Consider the following 23,024-nt stretch of genomic DNA (forward strand, 5'->3'; position numbering starts at 1 on the left):
AAATGGTATATTTTTCTTTTCTTTTTTCTCCCGATAGCTGCATTAATTCAGCTTCTTCGTACAATTTCTGCCACGTATAAGAACTTGTCAGCATAGAATAATTAATTAGCAATTTGAGCACTTTCATTTGCAATTTGCTGTGTGATCAAAAGTATTATTACTTTTAAAATAATGTTATCAATAGGTAAATGATAAAAGTTACCTATTTTATCAGGGATCAAATAGCAGGGATATGGTCCTTAATTTCCTAAAATGGAATGTCCTAATCCCTCCATTATTAATCTAAACATTGCAAAGTAAAAACTGTATATCATGTATGTTGTTATCACTTTAAAAGTTTGCCTAAAAGACGTCTTACAACATTAAATTCATCCCCAAACTGAGCCCTGGGGTAATGACTGATCTAACTATAAATTTTACAGCTAAGTTATAAACCTCTGAAATTGCTAGTGTGTAATAAAAGGACTGTCAAAACTTTTAAACCTCATTTCTCTATGCATGATCCCATACTTATGTATCCTATGTATTACAAGTTCCAGTCAATATTTGAAAGTTTGGTAATAGAAATAATTTCCTAGATTATATTATTGACCAATGCACATCAGTAAGACAAAAAATTTCTTATCTCTGTGCACCAAAGTTATCCCTCTCAGGACAGAGATGGAGGTACTAAACTTGCCCCTGAACAGCCAAGAGGGAATGAAAAATCTCTTCACATTCAAGTTGCTTTCTGATATCTACCTCATCAATACTAAGTGTAAATAAATGCACACACACTTAGATCTCCAAAAATCTGTTTGTGAATATGTGAAATAATTGAGAGCGAGAAAGCACTGTGATACAGGTTTCATATTTTTATTTTTGGTTATGTAAATAGAGTGTAACTTATTAAATCTACATCATTTACCTAGCATCTATTATGAGGAGCTGGGTTGACTTCCAGAGGAGGCACAGATTTCCTGTGTCAAGTTGATGGCGTTTTACCATAAGAGCTTTGGGGCATGATTGGAAATAAAACACAGAAATCAGCTAAACCAAGAAACACCAGGAATATGAAACATAGAAAGAAGCTTAAATTAAAGGCTCAGTAGATTAATAACGGCAAGGCTAAAATGAGTCAGAAATTGTTTATCTTAATTTTTTCATTTATATTAACTTACAGTCACATGAGGTAGTTACTATTAAAATTTCATTATATACGTGTAGTAGGCTGACTTCTAAGGTGATCCTCAATGATCTCCAACCTTGAGTCCAAACCCTACGTTATCTCCAACCTTGAGTCCAAACCCTACGTTATCTCCTTTGGAGTGCGTCTCAAAACTTAAAAATAGGATATGGAAGAGGAATGGGATGTGATTTCCGGGATTAAGGTACAAAAGATTACGGTTACTACATTGCTTATGTTCAGTCCTTGTTGACTAGTTGGATTGCACATTTTAATTAAGTAAACTGCCATGTTGAAGAGGCCCAGGGAGAAAAGAACGGAAGTGGTCATTGGCTAACAGCTACCAAAGCCCTCAATCCAACAGACCACAAGGAACTGAATCTACTTGGAAGTAGAGCCTTTCCACTTGAGCTTTGAGATGAAACCCCATAACCTGGCCAACACCTTGAATATGGTCTTTTGAGATATAATATAGGGAATAACCCAGTTGAACTGTGCTTGAATTCCTGAATTGCAGATAATGTGAGATAATAAATGTGTGCTGTTTTAAGATACAACATTTTAGAATTAGCTGTTGGATAGCAAGATTTTCTTGATACTACAAATGAGGACTGTGAAACTTTGAGAAGCTGTGTATCACAGTCACCAAGTAGCTGAGCTGTATTGCTGCTCCTGCTCACTAGCAACTTATGTCCAGGCCACTCTAATTCATAGAAACTGACCATCGCTGGAGGAAGAATTGCAGAGGATCGAATACGCAGGGACAGGAGCCTAGAAAGAAATAACCGGATGATAAAATTAATAGTGAATACAGAAATTGGTAAATATGTATATAAATTGAAAGAAAGATTGATTTTTAAAAATTAACAAATTGGAGGGGCAGTGAAAAAAAAAAGGGTAAGGCTAAAATACAAGTCTAAGGGGTAAAAGTGAATTTTTAAGTAAACTATTAATGTGGAAATGTCAAGAGTTACACAAAGAATAGAGACAGAGAAAGAGAGAATGTTTAACCTACAAATCAGAAAGAGAAAAGACAGCGGACCAGAGAAAATTCAGTAAGTCCAACAGATAATAGGTACAAAGTGTGAGCAGAAGTAAAGAAAAATGTGCTAAATATGCAACAAAAACACAATTTTCAAAGTAATATCTAATGTATCAATAATCACAATAAATTAAAACAATTAAATTTAGATTTTACAAGACAGGTTTAAGTTAATTTGTCTGTGAATCCAATTTTATGTTAAAAGGAAATACATAAAATGTTGTGACAGAGAATGTTTTCAGTAGAATTATACAAATAGATATCACACAAATATTAACCAAAATAAAGTTAGTGGAACAAGTATTGTACTCAGAACTCATTTCTTTTTCTTTTTTTTTTTTTTTTTTTTAGACGGAGTCTCGCTCTGTTGCCCAGGCTGGAGTGCAATGGCACGATATCGGATCACTGCAAGCTCCACCTCCCGGGTTCAGGCCGTTCTCCTGCCTCAGCCTCCCGAGCAGCTGGGACTACAGGCGTCCGCCACCACGCCCGGCTCATTTTTTGTATTTTTAGTAGAGACGGGGTTTCACCGTGTTAGCCAGGGTGGTCTCGATCTCCTGACCTCGTGATCCACCCGCCTCGGACTCCTAAAGTGCTGGGATCACAGGCATGAGCCTCCCGGCCCGGCCTCAGAACTCGTTTCTAATCTCATTCTCTGACAAGCAGAATCAGGAATCCTTGAAGAATAGCTGATTCTGGGACAGGGGTAAGAAACATACAAGATGAGCCTGTAACAAATTGTATTGCTAAAAAGTAAAGAAGTCCTAAAAACAAAACAAAACAAAACAAAACGTAGGAGAATGTCAAAAGAACACACGAGCCAACTGAAAGAGCCCCCAATCGCCTAAGCTGGAACAATTTGAGCAACAAGAAAAAATAAAATAGTATGAAATTATTATTCAGTTTATAAATAATTATTCTTTAGCTCAAGCTTACATAAATAAATTATCAAATAAATAAGAATACACAAATCTTCCATGCAGAGAAATCCCAAATAATGTAGATTATCTGCCCTCAGAGAGGCAGAGCATGACTCCTTACTTCTTAAGTGTGGGTTACACAGAGTCATGTTTTTCTAAAGAGAACAGCAGTGAAAGGAGGAAGCAATTTTACAGTGGAGAAATCTAAAGAGTACAGCAGGGAAAGGAGGAAGCAATTTTACAGTGGAGAAATCTAAAGGGTACAACAGTGAAAGGAGGAAGCAATTTTACAGTGGAGAAACCTGACAAACGCTATCTTAGCCAGGTAACTAAGGGCAACATCAACAGAAGCAAGTCATGTTGATATTACGTACCCTTGAAATGATGTGATGATAATGGCACTTCACCTCCGTGGTCTTCCTTCCTCAAGTCCATAACGCCAGTCTATTCTCAAGAAAAACAACAAACAAATCCCAATGGACTGAAAATCTCCTAGTATTTCTGGAAACTCTCATGGTGATGAAAAAAAAGAAAGGTCTCAGAAACTGTCCCAGCTAAGAACAGCCTATGGAGACACAACAACTGAATGCAATGGTTTATCCTGAAAAGGATTCTTGAACAGAAAAAGGACAATAAAAAGCAAGAAAATTTGAATAAAGTGTTGATTTTAATTAATAATAAAAATATTACAAATGTAATTATTTTCACAGTATTAACAGCAGGCAAAATACAGTTCAAGGCAAACAGCATTATTAGGGAATGGGGTAAAACTGTAATTATAAAATAAGCGTTTCATCAGAAATTTGCATAAATTCTTTTTTTTTTTTTTTTTTTTTGAGATGGAGTCTTGCTCTGTCGCCCAGGCTGGAGTGCAGTAGTGTCATCTCGGCTCACTGCAAGCTCCGCTTCCCAGGTTCACACCATGCTCCTGCCTCAGTCTCCCCAGTAGCTGGGACTACAGGCGCCCGCCATCACGCCTGGCTAATTTTTTTGTATTTTTAGTAGAGACGGGGTTTCACCATGTTAGCCAGGATGGTCTCGATCTCCTGACCTCGTGATCCACCCATCTTGGTCTCCCAAAGTGCTGGGATTACAGGCGTGAGCCATTGTGCCCGGCCTGCATAAATTCTTAATATCAAACTTCTAACCCTATAGATTCTAAAAAAACAAATATATAATTTTTATATTGAGATATTCATGAATAGTTGCCACCACAACAAATAAGACTGAGAAATCAGTTAATCTGTAAGGAAATTAATTATTAAAATAATCAATAATAAAGACACACACAGCTTGAGTAGAAGGACACTGTTCTAGGAAGAGTAAACTTAACCTAATTTTTGTTTAATGCTTAGAAGAAATCGGCCCTTTTGAAGAGACAGGATTCCTACAAAAAGAAAAGCAGAGTACAAAGGATCATGGACCAAGTCATGAGAGTGGCCTTGGGAAAAGGAATAGCTTGATTTGCAGAATAACAATGTGATAGTTACTTTATTGTCTTTAGCCTCTATTATAATACAGACTGATACTAAGTAGATATTAAGACAGTGAATAGTTCAGAAATTTAGGAGATGATTCTGTCCTAGAAAATTATCAACTGTTATCAATTATTGATAATTATTGATATAATTATTATTATATTACCTGGAAGCAAGGTACAGCTGTCCAGGTCATGAAGCTCCCTAAAGGAGAATACTGGTTAAAGTGGTCTAGAATTTTGAATCAGTCAAAATTTTGGACAAGGTCTCCTGTATGTATAGGACTTCTATTTGAGGCCAAGAGGGTACAATGCTAGGCAGGGGCCATTTGCCAGGGGAAAAAGAAATGGGACTCAGTCGAGGAGGGTACCAGAATTTTTATACCTGAAATTTTTGTAAATTATTTTAATTCATTGTACTCTGTCTAGAAAATATTTAAAAGTATTTCACAATTTTTTGTGCATTTCTTCTTTCCTATAATTTTGAGTAAATTGAGAACATCAGTTCCTTTATTTTCTTACATGAAACTGTGTAAAAGAAAAGAAATAGGTCTATCTACACTTTAGCCAGTGGTTTACTGGTGAGTAACTGACCCCTTTATAGGCCATTGTCTGCCAAGTGAAAGTACAATAGACTTCAAATAAAAGTTCCCAGACCCTTGTAGCAAAAAATTCATTCTTAAATTGGCACCATTTGATACCATTCCATATAATCGATCCATCGTGTTTTTCCTGTTGATATCTCTTTTGTTTTGACCCTGCCTCAGCTTTTATATCTTGCCTCTTCTAACTCCTACCTATGATTTTGTCTCCTAATTTTAGTGCATTATTTTCTTCCCTTTGGCTTGCCATTGCTCAGTTCACTGCAAAAGCTCTACCTTAGCCTCTTATCTCCTCTGAGACTGTCATGGCTCTCCTGAGATCTATGTGCTCCACATCCAGGGTGCTGTATATGATGCTGGCTCTGGTCCTCAGTATTAACCAAACTCACCGAGAGAGCAAAATGGGAGGACAGTGAATTCTTTGTATGTGTGGAGTCCTTTCCCCATCTTTCACATTGTAGGTAACATTCCTAAGTGCCAAGTCCTGAGTGTAAAGTCATCCAGGGTGGCTGTAATAGCTGGGTTGCATCCTAGGCAGAATGTAGAGAGTTTCTATCTTGCTGCTTTTAAATCTCATTTTTCTCCATCTCTCTCTTTACTCTATTAACCTGAGACTCAGAGATATTTTCTATAAAATGGAAATAATAATCACCCCATAGGATTGCATGAGAAAATAAAGATTCCATAAATCTTATAAGAATTTGTCTTATGCTTCTAATCAAACTGAAAGACAGTAATCTCCTCTTATGCTTGTCTTAGCTCAGACTAGTGCTTAGGAATATATCTAAACACCATGGATATTACTAACTAACCTATAGATACATCTGTTAAATCTAGTGGACCTAATGTGATGTCTATGTGATTACCCTAAATTGCATTATGTATTACTCTAACAAGCTGGTTTGTTTTTGTTATTATTGTTATAGTACTTGATAACATTTATCATTGTTGTTGTACTGGTTTGATTTTCATATACTAGTTCAAACATACTGGTTTCTTCTTTTATATCTACAGTTGTTGGCATCGGAAAAACCACTCACTACTAGCAAAAAGCTGACATCATAAGTGAATTTAGTTCAATATTCTAAAGCATTTTCCAGGGAGCAGGCAACTTCCATTGTAAAAATACTGTGTTCATATAGATAAGAAAGAGTTGTTTTATTAAAGAACCAAAGTCTTCATTCCTTTGATAAGCATGCCCTTAAGAGATATGATCCCAAATACAATGGTTTTCAGCTTGCATTCCTACCCAAGAGCCCTTCAGCAAAGTTGTGTTATACAGGATTGCAATGATGCATGAATGGCTGAGAATGAGAAAAGAAATGGAATTTTGATTTCAAGGCAGCCTCCTTTTTAGAATTCAGAATTACTTTGAAGCTTTCCCTGCCTTTCCTGATTTAACCTGAAGTCATGGAAACAAAATTTAGCTTATTTGATTTCCATGAAATATCTTGAAACTTATATTTTTTTCTAAAGTAAACAATACCTAAAGTTTACACTATAATACCTCAGGTTTAAGTCAGCACTTCATAAAGTATTTTATAAATCATTGTTAATCACTGTGGTACCACATATTCATAACTTCTGAAGTTGTAGCTTATTAAAAATATTACTTTTATTTTCTTTTATCACAAGAATCATTTTTCTCCACACTTAGTGAGATGTCATAAACAGAAAAGTGACATCAGAAAGTGTTCATATGGGTTATTCTAACCAGAATTGATCAGAATGTTAATCTACCAGGATTCTAATATATCACAGAAATAAATCATAGAGCAGTAATTCCACATCTCCATGGCAATTTCTCACAAAAACTGTAAAATGTAAATTTGTCTCCCTCTGTTAACAACAGAAGAGAAATATACAAATAAATTTAAAACAATGGTAAAAATCACATCCACAAACACAAAATCACCTGGCTTAATCCATTTCTGCAGATTGTGATTTTCTGCACACACACGAGGCAGATTCTGTTGTTGGTAGTTGCAAGCAGCTGATATTTAAATTTTGAATATTGTATGATATATAATGTTTACTTGGGGTTAGAGATTTGTTTAATTTTCTAAAGTTTTAACCCTTTAATATGTCTCCCATGAATGTATCTTGTTCTGACAATTTCAGAAAAGATCTAGAATTATTGAAAATTAGAAAATGTTTCACCAACATAAAAATCAGAAAAATAATTGCAACATATATAAAACCTGACTTCCTAATGATATCTATATATTCCTCTGTTTTCATGGGAGTGCATAATTAATGCTACATACCTAGGAATATTGCTTGTATGTACATACTGATGAATGTCAACCAAACATGCCCACTCTTCTCCGTCTCAATGAAACCCTAATTTTCTTCATATATTGGCTCTTCAAAAGGAGCTTTGGGTTTTAGGGGTTCAATTCTCTTAACTTATCACAGTAGTCAAGTTTGCTTTTCCAGTGATTGATTTAGGCGTGGGAATGCCACAACATGTAGATGTGAGGATAAGTTTTCTGGGGGTTTCTTTGAAAGGTTTGTGCACTGACAAGTAGCACATAAGAGATACTCAGAGATAGTAAGTTTCCCTTATTCCACCCTGTATTATCATGTCTCTATGTGATCCCCGGCACTATGACGGACACTTGTTATTATTATTATTATTATTATTATTATTATTCTTAAGGGAAATAGCATGAGGATAGCAGAGCTGTAACTTGAAGAAACCAGACAAGCATTCAGATGATTTGCATAAAATAATAAAGTGAGCCTTGTAGCTCAATCACATCCTAGCAGCCTAGAGCAAGACATTAGAAGGCTGTGAAAAAGAAAACAGAATTATGAATACTCATGCTTTAAATGTAGAATGTATTTAGCAATTTAAAATGCTTACAGATATGTCATTGAATATTATCTTTCTTATAATTCTAAAATTGACATATTTTTCTACCATTCCATTGGTAGCATATGGAAATTCTGAAGTCTTATATAAATTCTGAAGTCTTATATAGATTTGTAAGGCCTTCTTAAGACCTTAAAAATTGGAAAGATGGTCTCAAGGTTGGAGGCCAGGATTTCAACTGAAAGTGAGACTTTTTCTAATTTTGTATTGTGAGTCATCTTCAAATTAAACAAAATGATTCAGCTTGACATTATTGGTTATTAATAAATATATTGCCATGTCTTAGAACCAAAGAGGTACATAAGGCAAATAAAAAAGAAGAAAATATTATTCCATATTTTTTCCTAGGGAAATTCTTTGGGCAAGACAGCCATATCTTTCACATGTAATTTAACCAGTTAAATAAGCATTCCCAATACATTGCATTGTTTCTTTCTTGACTCAGTCATCCTTTCCCTTCCAATGGTAAATCTTTCCAGATTCCTTTCCCATTATACTCCCCCATACCTTCTTACATTATGTCTTCCTTATTTAGTATTTACATTGTATTTTCAAACATTGGGTATTCCTTCTTCTCTATCCACCTTAGTTTTTAAGTATAATTAGTTCAGCTACTTTGGAAGCCATTTTCTGTGAGATATATGATATGGACATCTTCGAGTGTGGTTTACTCAGACAAGTCTATTCTGTTTTAATGAGAAACACTCCTGCATAGCTTTGATTCACTATTTGCCTCTGGCTATACAACACACAGACTTCACATTCCTTTTGTCATTCGAGGAAGACACAGACAGGTGAGCACTGGGGATTGCTTTTGAGTAACTTAACATTCTTGTCCTATTAGTACGCCACAAGAAGGGCTTTGTAGCATGTCCTGTGATGAGAGGTAATCACATGGTTCAATCGGCTTTTGCTTACAGGCTAGGTGAGAATCCTTTCTCTAGAAAGTCACACAAATTGTGCTTTAAGTGTAAATTGACGTTGTTAAAAAAAAAAAAAAAAATCAAATGAACCTCTTCTAGAAAGATGACAGTGGTGTAATAGTGAGCTGCAAATATTCCCTAACCCCCAAATCTTTCCTTCCTTATCCTGTAAATCGGCCTTATTAGTTTGTTACTCGTGGACAAACTGATAAGGCTGATTTACAGGAGAGAGAAGGACAATTTTAACTTAATTCCATAACTGCAATTTCTTTTTTTTTTTTTTTTTTTTTTTTTTTTTTTTTTTGAGACGGAGTCTCGCTGTGTCACCCAGGCTGGAGTGCAGTGGTGCGATCTCGGCTCACTGCAAGCTCCGCCTCCCAGGTTCACGCCATTCTCCTGCCTCAGCGTCCGAGTAGCTGGGACTACAGGCGCCCGCCACCACGCCCGGCTACTTTTTGTATTTTTAGTAGAGACGGGGTTTCACCATGTTAGCCAGGATGGTCTCGATCTCCTGACCTCGTGATCCACCCGCCTCGGCCTCCCAAAGTGCTGGGATTACAGGCTTGAGCCACCGCGCCCGGCCCATAACTGCAATTTCAACTGTTGTCATTTACACACCTCCATCAGGGTTTGCTTTGGGACCTCATCTTTCCAATATCCACTCAACTTCATCCCCTCTAAGTTCAATTCTTACCTTTACAGGCTTCTACTGCACCTATTACCAGAAACAAGAGAGTTTTATCTGCTTATGTCACGGTTGAGGGCATGTTTGAGGAAATGGGTGTTTTATGTCTGCTTCCTTTCTATCCTTCTGTCAGTGAAAATTCTGGGAGCCCACACCTAATCCATTTCCATATATTACTGGAAGCCAGTCACCTATGCCTTGGCCAGCAGCTAATTCCCTCAGCCTGCTCAGCAACCAGAGCAGTTTGGGTTAACATAGTGCATATGGTGATGATGGCCTTTCCACCTCACCTGAACATGTACTCTGCAGTTTCTGAAGTAAGTGGTCCTTTACTGGGAGGGGTGATGGTTGTCATGACATTTTCCTAAGCTCCTATTTTCTGCAGATTTTTATAGACCCACAAGGAATAAGATATCCTATCTCAGACACTTTGGCTCTTTGGAAAAAGTTTATGCTTTTTCCAATTTAGTAAGTGCTGCCTCCATCCCATGGTTCTTTATTTAATAGGTAGGGGTACCAAGGTCTGCCTGCGTCTCCTGACACTCAGTTAACTCTAGCTAGGGGCAAGGGGCTAATTTCTCCTATTTCTAGCCTGACCCATAGACCAATGCTACCTAGACTTAGGAGATTTCCAGGATGTGGGACTTTCAGTGCTAAAATTGGGACCCCCCCAGACAACTAAGGCCACATTGCTCATCCCACATAGCTTAATTCATCCTCAAACTTCCTGGAAAGATAGAAGCAGCTGGACAAGGCAATTAAAGCTGTATCGAGGTTCTCCCAAATTCTTTTTGACAAAAGCACATTTTTTTTCCTTCCAATTTACTTTTAACATATCTCATGGCAAAGTCCACAAAATCACTACAGGGATCTTGAGGCAGAGTGGGGATGAGGGAGCCAGAGGTGGAATCTGCACAAAGAATAATTAAAAAGCTAAAGAAGTGCCTCTCTTTACTTCCAGGTGTGCGCTCTCTGTTGCAATACAACATGTTGACCTTTGGGAGCGCTGGAAGATAACAAAGAAAATCCTAACCTTATTTTACTTAACCAACTTTACTTTTAGTTTTCTGGTCTCCCAAATATAATCCTATTTAGGATAGAGTCAATTCTTTATTGTTGCAGTTAAATTTTGCTTTGTTTTGATATATTTGTCAAATCCAACTTACGAACGTATTTTTTTCAACCATAAGTATCCACCCAGAACACATTTTCTCAAGAGCCTCATCTCTGAATGCAAAGTATAGCACATTACAGAAAGAGTCCCTTCCCATGCAGACAACAATTTATTCTCTCTCATTTTTTCTTCCCACATGGTGCCTCTTTTCCCTTTGCCATAAACAAATTTTGCTGCTTCCACTCATCCATCACAAACCTTTTTAGATGTTTCTCCCCACTGTGGCCTTGCTTATCAGGCTCTTAGGACACTTTCTGATATGTGGTCTGTTTATAACTGAAACGTATTTATTTTGGTGCCTGCAATTGCCAGTACATGTCCATAAATTGTAATTTTAAGCATACTTCACAGGGGCAATTGATGTTTTATTTAACCTGGACAAGACAGATACCTGCTTTGTTATTGAACAGCACTAGGCTACAGACAAGTCTCTTTTGATGGTGTTATCTCTTCTCTCTTGTTTTGCATCCTTTTAACTACCTCCTTCCTGCAGATGCAATACCATATAGGATATTTTGCAAATAAAGAAAGCACAAATTTTTCAAGTAACAGCGGTGGGGGGAAATACTGGATCTATCAAGGTATTTCTTTATACCTCTCAGATTACCCCAAACAGCACCTCTCTACTTTCACTGTATATGAGGAAAGTAATATGTTAACAGCATATTGAGAAACCAAGAATGAAAGAAAAGAAAAAGGAATGGAATGGGGAGTTAAGATTTAAGGGACACTGACAGAGTCAGTACTTGGCTGGTTAATCTGAACTATCCTCTTCCTCCAAAGGCACTTTGCATGAATTAGGGTGCCTTTTAAAATTCTCTTTTCTTCCTTGCTTCAAGCCAAAGGGATTCAGTCTATTTTCTTTTGCATTATAACATTGCTATTATGCATATCAGTCCTGGGTACAGATAAAAATAATTTGCTCAGTTTTCCCCTTCTTTTGTTACTAAGCATAAGAATGCAACTGTTTTTGTTGTTCTTGTTTATGATACTTACTGTATGGATACAAGGGTAAAAAGGGAACAAACTTTTGGAAGTTATAAAGATCTAGGAATGTCCACAGCTTCTCTCAGACATGGTTGTGGGTGAAATCAGTGTCTGCCCCATTCTTATCTCAAATTGTTTTGTGGAGAAAGGGGAATGTATTATCTGTCAACCATTTAATTCTCCAACAATGTTGATTTGCTCTTCTTTTCAATCACATATTATGATGTTTCACATGGCAATATTTTACCTATGTTATCTCCTTTAACTACTATATCATTTTCTAGTCCCCTGGGCCTGAAAAACTACCTTATTCTTCAAGAATCACCTTAGTTTCCAACTTTTCACACCCAAAGTCAGCCAAAGAGTTTCCTGTGTGTGCACTGTAGCACCTCATAGTTGTTACTATTCTGACTTTATTCTGCATTATATCTTCACTAAACTGGGTTCTCTTTGACGGCAGTGTCACTAGTGTTGTTATTCTGGTATCTCAAAGCCTCTGTTCACTTGAGTCTATCACAATATTTTAGAATATTTAGTCGCTGAAAATGATGTTTAGGTGAACTCAGTCCTACAACTATGAATCATGTCTTTTGTTTTAGCTACTATAGTAGACCTCTGAAAAATTTAAGATTAAAATTGTGTCCTGTTTCTTAGGAGAAAATGTTAGATTTGATTAGTTTGAAAAAAGAGATTCAAGAATGATTATAAATCAGAGAGAAGTATTATTTAAAGGAAATGGGTAACCTGTCTATGGAAACCCAGGGAACAAAAGGCAAGCCTAGCTAAAGAACTGGCAACTATGTAAAACATAGTTGGTTGCACCTGATAGCATTTCTGGAGGAATTAAAGTAGGGCATAGAAGGTATTAACCAAACCCTGGTCACAGAAAATTGTAGGACATTTTCAAGACCTCTATGCAATTAGACATTTCTACCACTGGAGGATATGAGAAGGAGCTTGAAAGGGGCAGTGGATGAATCTTCAAAGAATACTGGGCTCAATATTTTCTTTCCCTGGAAAATGAGGAAATAGGCACAGGAGAGTTATTAAGATAAGATATTATTTATTAATAATTTTTAAATGAAGGCAAAGATAGAGGAGATTTCCTCTTTAAAAAGATGATAGTTGGTGGTGTTTTAAAAGATGTCCTAGAATTGAGATTTCTTTAATGAAAATCATGTGTGAAATCATTGGGACAAGCTATGCTCTGGCATTTAAAGTGAAAAGGCACATGGGGAAAAGAGACTGGCAGATCCCAAAAACTTTCTTGTAATGAAGTTAGGAGTTCTTTGTGACTGATGAGATAAAGAAAGAAACGAATCATTGGTAAGAAGGTTGAGATCTCTAAGTTAGCTGTAAGGAAAATGTATTTCCTTCTATAACAGCATACACACACCGACTGAATGGCCTAAACAATAGAAATTTATTATTTCACTGTTCTGGAGGTTAGAAGTCCAAGATCAACATGCTGACAGTTCAGTAAAGAAAATGGGAACAAAAAATGGGCAAAGTGATTTGGTAAAATCACACACATTGGTGGGAAAATTAACATTTTAACTTCTACCTCCTTATTACTAATATCAGGCTAGATTCAATTATTATATGAAACAGCATTAGGTTAGTAATACATACGTCCAGTTGTGTTTATTATCATCCACTTCTGGGGTAGAGAACTTTTTCAGTATGTTGTGATTGAAAGCTCTGTTCATTGCACAAATTGGATAAAGCCTATTGTGTTGTGGAAATAAGGTCTCCTCACAGAAGAGAGCTGTATTAGTTACTGTTTATGGCAATAATATTTCAGGAAAATGCAATGCCTAAAGGTTCAATAAATCATATAAGAGTCTGCAAGTCTGACTACATGATTCTGCTGTATTTTGTGCATCAAATTTAGATCTAATCACTATGTCTCTCATTGGGGGACTAGGCTAAAGCAACTGTTACCCCTTTAAGTGCCAGTGGTCAAAACTAGTCACATGGTCAAACCAGAATCAATATAATCTAACACAAGGGTTCTGACATTCACCATGCATTGAAAAGAGCAATAATGCATTTTCTGCTCTCTGAGTTTTGCTGTAGTTGGCCTCAAAGGCTTCCTATATACAGCCCTGTTCTGTAAATATGACAAATATATTATTAAGTTATTTAAATTTAAAAAATACAATAGAAGATATACATTTTTTTTTCTGGTTGAATTCTCTGACTTAGAAACTATAAGGAGAAAGTCTAATAAATCTTGAGGGCAATAAGTTGTATATAACAGTATATGTCCTACTAAGGTTTGCTGAGTCGTAAGAATATGACAGATTCCACTGATGGACATCTTGCAGAATTTGTCTTTATATTCAGTCACTTGCCAGGAGTAGCTTGAAGCCACAGACATGTCTATAACACAATGAATAAATCATTACAGTTGTATTTTTGTGTGTGTGCAGGAAATTAAATTAAAAATAGAAGTGTTTAAACTTGTACTAAATAAGAAAACTATCTCATAGCTCTAAATCACACCAAAAATTACTCAAAACCTTTGCCCAGACACTACACGAGTTAAGAAATGGAGGGGTTGGTCTGGGCCACTGAGAATATGAAATCACATGTCTGCTCTAAGCTTATAGCTTGCACTTTGGCATGTTAGAAAATAAATTTTAGTCATTAGAAAAACCTCATGAGATTTTTCAAATCTATCAGATATCATATGTCTTACCCAGATATAAATTGACCACTTTAGTCTGAATATAAGCCATAAAATCATTTATAACAACCAATTTTATTTATACAATGTTTGATATTTCTTAAAATGAGCAGCACCTAAAATACTGGAAAACTACCCAACTCTTAGAAATATGGCTCATTTCAGTAAGTCAAATTGAGGAGTGGAAGAAGCAAAATGATTCTTTCAAAATTGCCTTAAAATATGTTAGTGAGTTTGTTATGAATATTGCATTCATTGTGATCTCATTTAGAATTAATTGGCAAAAATCAAAAACAGAGTAATGTAATCTATGAAATGCTTTGTAAGAAAATATGTCAGGTATACAGAAAGAACAGTATCAGAAACTATATGGTACATTTTCCCCCCATTTACGAATAAAAACAATGGAATTTTAAATAAGAGAAACAAAGTAGACTGACTGAGACATGCACTTAAGATGGGAATTTGTTCAAATAATCCCCTAAAATATCAATCACATAATTCTATTATTTGATTTATTTCTTAAAATTGCTATTTCTTAAGAGATTGCTTCTGAGCTAATTAAACTGGCGGCTCAATTCACCAAATATCTTTATTCAGGTTAGGTTTATAGAAGGAAAGTGAAGTGAAAAACAAATTGAAAGTATTTTTTAAAATTGGGTTGATTCAACAACCAGGGACCCATGGGCAGGGATGAGTCATGGTGTTTAAAAGGGAGAATTTTTAAAGAAAATTTTACTAGAATTAAGGATCTATAATTTAAAACTAAGAAGGTAGAATTATTTGATAAAGACAAATGAGGGAGAGATAAATTTGAGTTTTAAATCAGGGCCATTTTAAGGAGAAAGATGAAGTGTGGAAGGGGTCTAATTGTGTCAGCAGTAAAAAAGAAAGCAGAAAGAGGGAAAAGAAAGAAAGCTATAGATACAGAGAGTTGGGGACTTGATGAAAGAGAATGCATAATCAGCAAGAATAAAAAAGATACAGTGAAATAAAGGTGGCAAATAGGGAAGAGAAATGAGTCCTAGGGTTTGGGGGAAGCAGAGAGGCCTTACTATTTTCTGAGGCAACGACATCAGAAATGTGTTTTTTGCCACTTCCACCTCTTCACCTGGGCTACTATTCCATTATCGTGGGAGAGTTTTGCATATTATTTTCGAGCTTTGAAATGAGGAGTAATAATTTTTGTGTAAATCGAAGCAATTTTCTTATATTACTAACTTCACAAAAATGGCTTGAAATGCATTTTTATGCAATTCTAGGTGGTGTGTATATTATACACACACACATCTATATAAAATATATAAATTATTTCTTATACATTAGAACTTTAAAATTCTACCAACTGGTAAAGTTAGAAGAATAAGCTTGCTTTACAAGCAAATCCTTCCTTGGAACCTTATAATTTTGCTTGAAAGTCAATATCACTTTTACTTATTTACCCTCAGATTTGAATAATTTTCCTCATAGAGCACACAAGATGAGATGTTCTGCAGCCTGGTCTGAATAATTTCCTGCCTCATTGAAAGATTCATATGAATAAATTGTTTTGATGGCAACATGCAATGGATCAGACTTATTTATATTGGTGATCTGAATACATAAATTGAGTGGATCACATGTAGACTCTATCTCTTGTCAATCTGCCTATGTTTCCTTGGGTCTTCATAGCGGAAGCTACTGAGATGATCATAGTGGTCCTTAAAATGTTTGATCGTGTATCGGCCGGGCACAGTGGCTCATGCCTATAATTCCAGCATTTTGGGAGGCCCAGCCGGGCAGATTACCTGAAGTCAGCAGTTTGAGATGATATCAGCCTGGCTAACATGGTGAAACCTCATCTCTATTAAAAATACCAAAAATTAACCGGGTGTAGTGGAGGGCACTTGTAATCCCAGCTACTTGGGAGGCTGAGGCAGGAGAATCACTTGAATCCAGGAGGCAGAGGCTGCAGCGAGTCGAGATCTCGCTTCTGTACTCCAGCATGGGTGACAGAGCGAGACTGTCAAAAAAAAAAAAAAAAAAAAAAGAAAACATTTCAAAATTTCATTGTATACCTTTGGGATCTTCAGAAGCTTTGGACAATCTCTCCACAGAAACTTTGAAAGGCACCAGAGAAAAATGCCCAGCCTACAGACTGAGATACACTCCACATTTTAATTCAATCCTAATACCTCTATTCCTTGTTGGTTTGTGTAGGGAGACATTTGGTACCTTCTCAGAACCTCAGCTTTCTGAGCCTGCTTGCTGAAAATCTCCTCCCTTGGTGCTGGATTCTTACCTCCAGTTCTAGTCCACTAGCTTGTGACACGCCATCAATAAGTAGGGCTACTTCTGACTTATAAATACTGACATTGGCTTAATGGTTGCCTCTAAGGAACCAGCCCAACCTATGGCAGATATATATTAATTCTGCCTTGAACCTTCCTACACTTACCTCAGCACCATCTCCTGCCTTATACCAGGATTTCTAAAGCTACTGACGTTTTGTAAAAGACCTGTCCCCTCAAATTTTAACGGGCTATTTCATGAGGCTATTAAGATGCCTGAGGTGAAATGAGTTTCCGAATATTTTTATAGTAAACTAAAGGTAAAATCAAGCTGTAAATTGTATGTATCTTTCTGGTATGTATAAACATTAGACAATTTTTATACTGTAATTATGGTATGAGTTGCTTATTTAAACATAGAACAGTTAGCAACTAATAAACATTTATACACATAAAAATTCCATTTCCAAAATTAAAGTCAATACTATAAAATTAGTGTCACTTTTTAATAGCTAGTATTGTATGTGTAATGCTGTCTCCAAGATACGTTGAAGTCCTAACCCCCGTGCATGTGAAAAGAATGTCTTTGCCGATGTAATACGTTAATAGTTAAGATGAGGTTTTACTGGAATAGGGTAGGCCCTCATCAAACATGACTGTTGTCTTTGTAAGAAGAGAAGAGCCACAGAGACAGACATATACAAAGGAGAAAACCATGTGAAGACACACACACATAGACTAAAGAGACCATGTGATGAAGGAGGCAGTGAGACAAGTTATATGGCACCATCCAAGGAACACAAAGGATTGTCCACACCACCAGAGGCTAACACAGAGTATTGTCCTGCTGATAACTGGATTTCAGACTTCTAGTCTCCAGACCTAGGGAAGGATACATTTCTAACGGTGTTTTGCCACTCACTTTGTGGTTGTTTCTTAACAGCAGCCATAGGAAACTCAAATAGCTAGTTCTGTTGGTTTAGTGCCCAGAGCAGGTCATGTCTGTTATAGCATTTTAATCACTGCTTTTTCTTTTGCCTGTAAAAATATAGAAAATTCTACTCACAAATGTAATTTTCTTTAGACAAAAATATTTCTCAAGAATGTGTTTTGGGCCTGGCGGGGTGGCTCACGCCTGTAATCCGAACACTTTGGGAGGCTGAGGCAGGCGGATCACGAGGTCAGGAGATCGAGACCATCCTGGCTAACACAGTGAAACCCTGTCTCTACTAAAAATACAAAAAATTAGCCAGGCGTGGTGCAGGCGCCTGTAGTCCCAGCTACTTGGGAGGCTGAGTCAGGAGAATGGCATGAACCCAGGAGGCGGAGCTTGCAGGGAGCCCAGATTGTGCCACTGCACTCCAGCCTGGGTGACAAAGTGAGACTCCATCTCAAAAAAAAAAAAAAAAAAAAGACTGTGTTTTGTATTGGCTAAATTTTACTAATTTATTTGCTTATTTTATTACCCCATTGTGGAATTCACACTCTTCATAAAGTCTTCAACTCTTCTACAAAATGTGTCTGTGGCATTATCAGGTTTATTCTTCTTTTTATTTGCTTAGAGACAACCAATACTCAGAGGCAGTGGTTTTGTTGTTGTTGGTTTCAATTAATTAGTCTTTTCCTGAGGCGCTAATTCGCAAACTTAAAAGATTTAGAAAATGAAACAGTACAAGCTGAAAATTCACAAATCAATAAAGTATCACTTAGTGCTCTTGAAGAAAAAGTTCTTAACAAATATATCAGAGAATAAAGTCCAGAATAGCATTGTCCATTGCTAACTGTAATGAACTTTTTATTTTTTAAAATAACTTTTCTGGAGAAAAGTACATTTAATTTAAACATTTTTGTTTGTTTGTTTTGTTTTGAGACAGAGTCTCGCTGTGTTGCCCGGGCTGGAGTGCAATGGCGTGATCTCGGCTCACTGAAACCTCCACCTCTGGGTTCAAGTGATTCTCCTGCCTCAGCTGGAACTAGAGGTGCGTGCCACCACACCCAGCTAATTTTTTGTATTTTTAGTAGAGTTGGGGTTTCACCTTGTTAGCCAGGCTGGTTTCGAACTCCTGACCTCGTGCTCTGCCTGCCTTGGCCTCCTAAAGTGTTGGGATTACAGGCATGAGCCACTGCACCCAACCAATTCTCTTCAACTCTTTTGTCCATTTTTAGTTTTTGCTATTGAGTTGTGTGAGTTCTTTGTGTTTTTGGATATGAACCCCATATTAGATATTTGTCTTACAAATATCTTCTCCCATTTTATATGTTGCCTTTGAATTTTGTTGATTACTCTTTTGCTATGCAGATGAATTTTAGTTTAATGTATGTGATGTTAATACTGAGTGTCACCTTGATTAGAGTGAAGGGTGCAAAGTATTATTCTTGGGCATGTCTGTGAGGGTGTTACCAAAAAAGATTAACATTTGAGTCAGTGGGCTGGGAAAGGCAAACCCACACCTAATCTGGGTGGGCACCATCTAATCAGCTGCCAGTGCAACCAGGATATAAAGCAGCCAGAAAAAAATGTGAAAAGGCTAGATGGGCTTAGCCTCCCAGCCTACATATTTCTCCCATACCAGATGCTTCCTGCCCTTGAACATCAGACTCCAAGTTCTTCAGCTTTGGCACTCACACAAGCTTCCTTGCTCCTCAACTTACAGACAGCCTATTGTGGGATCTTGTGATTTTGTGAGTTAATACTCCTTAATAAACTCCCCTTTGTGTGTGTGTGTGTGTGTGTGTGTATGTTATATAGATACATATTTTATATATATATATATATTTTACATATATATATGTATAGCCTCTTGGTTCTGTCCCTCTAGATAACCCTGACTAATACAATGTAGTACCACTTGTCTATTTTTGTATTTGTTGCCTGTGCTTGTGATGTCATATACAAAAAAGCATTACCAAGACCAATGTCAGCTTTCTCTAAGTTTTCTTCCAGGAGTTTTATGGCTTTACATCAGAAATTTAAGTATTTAATCAATTTTGAGTTGACTTCTGTACATAGTATAAAATAGGAGTTCAGTTTTATTCTTTTGCATGTGTATATCCAATTTTCTAAGTTTTCTAATCTATTGATGAGACTTTCCCTTCACCATTGGGTATTATTGGTGCTCTTGTCAAAGATTAATTGACTATATATGTGTGGGTTTATTTCTGGGCTCTACATTCTGTTCCATTGGTCTGTGTTTCTGATTTTATGCCAGTACCATACTGCTTTGATTGCTATAGCTTTGTAATATAGTTTGCAAATAACATTATCTTATGTATAGAAAACATTAAAGACTCTGGAAAAATAACCCCATTAGAACTTGTAAACTAATTCAGTAAACTTGCAAGATACAATATTTTTAAAAAGTTGCATTTCTATACATACACACAAAAAACAAACAATCCAAGCAAGGAAGTAAGAAAACTATTATCTTTACAATAGCATTAAAAATACTTAGGAATAAATTTAACCAAGGAGATGAAGGATTTGTAAACTGAAAACTGTAAGACATTGATGAAATTGAAGAAGACACACAAATACATAAAAAGATATCCTATACTTGATGGGAAGAATAAATATTATTAAAATGTCCATACCACCTAAAATGATCTACCAACTTAATGAAAACCCTATCAAAATTATAATGGCATTTTTAACAGAAAGAGAAACAAAATAACTTAAATTTAGTATAGAACCACAAAAGACCTCAAATAGCCCAGGCAATTTTGAGAAACAACAAAGTTGGAGGCATCACATTCCCTATTTTCAAACTATATTACAAAGCTATAGTGTTGGATTTTCTTGACAGTATTCTTTTGAGCTTTAAAAGTATTTACATTTCATGAAGTCTACTTTACTTTTTCCTTTGTTGCTTTTGCTTTGGGTGCCATATCTATCAAACATTTGCTTAATCCAAGGTCACACAGATATACACCTATGTTTCTTTATAAGAGTTTTTAGTTTTAGCTCCTATACTTGCATATTGATCTAGTTTGAGTTGATTTTTAACATAATATTATAAGGGTACACTTTCATTGTTCTGCATATCAATATTGAGTTGGTCAAGCACTATTTGTTGAAAAGACTATATATTTTTTACTATAAAATTTTCCTGGTTCTCTTTTCAAACATCAATTAGTCATATATGCATAGGGTTTTCTGTATACCATAAAATTAATTTTGTTAATCTATGTTTTTGATTTATATGTCAGTTGCACACAGTGTTGATGACAACAGTTTTGTATAGTAAGTTTTGAAATTAAGAAATGTGAATAGTCTAATTTTGTTCTTCTTTTTAAGTCTGTTTTTACTATTCTGTGTCTCCTGTATTTCCATATGAGCTTTAGTGTTGGCTTGTCTATTTCTGCAAAAAAAGCCAGTTGAAAATTTGGTAGACATCTCATTGATATGTATCAGTTTCTGATGTACTGACATTTTAGTAATGATAAGCCTTCTAGCCCATTAACAGGAAATCATGGGATGGGCTTCTGTTTATTTAGAGCTTTAATTTCTTTTAACAATGTTTTTGTAACTCTCATTGTCTATCTTGATATTTTTATTAAATTTATTTCTAAGTATTTTATTGTGTTGTTTTTAATAAAATTGATTTCTTAATTTTATTTTAAGATAATTTTTAGTGTGTAAAAAGTACAATAGATCTTTGAATATTGCTCTTATATCATGCAACTTTAGTGAACTTATCTACTAGCTCTAATAATCCTTTTGGTTCCTTGGTATTTTCTCTATACAAAATCATGATGAATTGCAAATAAATATAGTTTTACAACTTTATGTTCAATATGATGCCTTTTATTTTATTTTATGTTATTGCCTTGTTTCAATGACTAGTATCTTTAGTACAATGTTACATGATTTTAGTGAGAGCAGACATCACTATCTTTCTGATCTTAGAAAGAATGCATTCAATCTTTCACTATTAGGTTTGCTTTCAGCTGCAGACATTTCCATAGGTGACCTTTGCTAAGTTGAGGTAGTTCTCTTCTATTTCTAGTTCATTTGTGAGTGTTTGCTTATTATGAAAGGGTATTGATTGTGTCAAATATTTTTCTGCCTTTACTGAAATAATCATATGTTATTTTTCTCTTCTAGCCTATTAATTTGTTGTATTATATTGATTGATTTTGGTATGTTGAATCAACCTGTATGTTGAATTTCTGGGCTAAATCCCACTTTACCTTGATGTATAATTCCTTTAATATATGTTGAATTCAGTAATTCCAATGTCTAGGCTTCCTCAGGAATTGTGTCTGTCAAGTTCTGTTTGAAAGATTTTAGTAGGCAATACTTTCTAGTCGCCTTAAATGTTTTCTAATTTTTTGTAGAGAACTGAGCATTTTTAGTGTTATAATGTGGTAATTTTGGAAATCTGATGATTCTCCCAATCATCAAGGATTGTTGACTTGGCTTGTATAGGGCTGGAAATACCCATTTATAACTTTTCCAAATTCTTTTTTTAAGTGTTTTTCCTTTTATGTGGTCACTCAGTTTCTGGACCCTTTTGTCTGGGTTCAGATAATGACTCAACAAAAGTTTTTCTAAATGCCTGGCTCCAAAAGGGGGTGAGGGAGAAGGATTCTGTCTTTGTAAATGTCTTAATAGATGCCACCAGAGGAAATCATTGCAATTCAGAGGGCTAAATGTAAGGAAAGTTTCTGTGCCATTCTTTTAGGGGACCACCAGACCAACTCAAATAACCTCAAATTTTTGGAGCACAAGGTCTCCTATCTCTGTTTGGCACCAGTAAGCCACCCCAGAAATGCCAGCTGCTCTCCCCAAAGCCATGGTGGGGCTTGTACACATAGCTTTCTTGTCAAAAACAGCAGTCTCTCCTTTCATCAAGGAATCCCCAGCTATTATATTTGACCCATCAGATTCCGGAGTTTCAACATAGTTTATTCCAATTGTTTCTTTTAGTTCACTGGTTGCTTAGCTGGAGAAACCATTCCATGAACCCTCCTGCTCTGCCATTTTCCACTTTTTTTTTTTTTTTAATGGATTATTTAGGAAGCTTAAAACACCATTTTGACTCATGGTTCTACAGGCCATACAGGAAGAATGGTGCTAGCTTCTGTTTCTGGTAAGGGTCTCAGGAAGCTTATAAACAAGAGAGAAGGTGAAGAGGGAGCAAGCATGTCACACAGCAAGAAAGAAAGCAAGAGAGATGTCCCAGAGTCTTTTAAATAACCAAATTTCA

Source organism: Macaca mulatta, chromosome 13, assembly GCF_049350105.2.
Source record: "Macaca mulatta isolate MMU2019108-1 chromosome 13, T2T-MMU8v2.0, whole genome shotgun sequence".
In the NCBI taxonomy this organism is placed as follows: domain Eukaryota; kingdom Metazoa; phylum Chordata; class Mammalia; order Primates; family Cercopithecidae; genus Macaca; species Macaca mulatta.